The sequence below is a fragment of the Cynara cardunculus genome (genome assembly GCF_001531365.2).
Source record: "Cynara cardunculus var. scolymus isolate 2C chromosome LG 16, CcrdV1, whole genome shotgun sequence".
NCBI classification, from domain to species: Eukaryota; Viridiplantae; Streptophyta; class Magnoliopsida; order Asterales; family Asteraceae; genus Cynara; species Cynara cardunculus.
The window spans coordinates 20731268-20732977 of NC_037543.1; positions in this window are offsets into that span (position 1 = coordinate 20731268).

A 1710-nucleotide genomic window follows, 5' to 3' on the forward strand; every position below is an offset into this window, starting at 1 on the left:
TAAGACCTAAGACCTAAAAATAATCGAGCAGCAAGAATCGAACAGAGCAGAATCGAAATACAAAATCGAAGCATACAAAGAAAAGGAAAAAAGGAAACCGTAAGTAAACAGAGCATACAAACCATAATCGAACAGAGCATACAAACCGAGCGAATCGAACATAATAACATCAAAATCGAACATAATCGGAAGCAATATCAGCAACATAGGATAAAAGTTACCTTTGGAGATGAGAAGATTGGATAAGAGCAGCAAAATCGGAAGCAATATCAGACCACAATCGCCTATTAGGGTTTTGGAGGAGGAGCAACCTGTCGAGAAAAGAGACCGTGAGTTTTACAAGGGTAGGTATGTCTTTTTTGTTGGCTTAAYGTGGACAAGTGCCTAGAATGGTCTGTGCGAATAAGCCCYTGTCTGGGCGAATAAGCTCCAAGTAAACAGCCTCAAATGGCTGTGCGAATAAGCCCGTTTATCCGGTAAGCTCATTAAGCCACAAGTAAACAGGCCCTAAGTCATATAAAGAGGTCTATTAGGACACTTAGGATTTGGGAGTGTCCTATAAAACCGATTTTGTTGTAGTGTATGATTAATCAATCATTTGGTGCTTTTGTTTCCCTTATTGCATATATTTGCATGAAATAGGATTGGGACAAAACTACAATCTTGTTTCATTATTTGGTGCTTGATTATTGAAAGGTAAGTGTCTAATTTCTAAGTTGTTATTATATATCTTATAACATAAAGATGATTTTGTTGATTATGGGTATATAATTTCTTTCCGGGAGTTCAAAGATCGGGTAAAGAATTGGGCGCTAAACGAACCATATAGATTCACCTACGTACTATAAGATATTTACAAGGGATATGCACGTAGTCGAGGTGGGAACACCGAAGACGGTGTCTCTCAAACACAACCATATAGTAGCCAATGTTCTAAACGGCATGCAAAGACAGGTCGCCAGACACAAAGACATGTCTTTGATGCGATGTTAATCCCAAAGAGATTGTGCAAAACGTTGCACACCGTGCATGTCATCTTGAGGTTCATTATAGGCCTATCGTACGGGGTTTTTTTAAGACATACGTCATTCATTTTATTTGACGTTTTAAATTCATTTAAGCTTTGTCATCTTTTTACCTTTTAGATTGTTATAAATAAGCTCTTGATATAACGACTTATGTAACCTCTATATATACACATACATATGTATAGAGTCTCATTCAAATATTAGGGGAGCGACGAGAAATTAACAAACTAATAAAATAGCGTTCTTTTGTATCTTTATTCTCATATCAGATTACGGTTTTGTATACACATGAACTAGAAGATGTAGCCTGGCACTAGACAGAATGTTAAGTTGAATGATTTGGAGCTCGACTATCTCGACTTGCACATTGTATATATGCATTACGTGAAGTTTCTACCATTGCAATATAAAAATTTCCGAAATTTTATCCATTTATTATAGATCTCCTAACGTTTGTATCTACAGTTTTAGGCTGGAGGGTACATTCGATTCTTGCGTAGAACTAAAAAAGGGTTTGTGATGGATGATCTAATGACATGAATTGGATTGTAACTCTTTAAACATATATGCATTTATAATGTTAATGATTTATGTGTTATTTTGACAAAGAAATCCATCGTTTACGTCCATGACTTTCATTCAAAATAATCCTCTCAAATGATACGATATATATATATATATA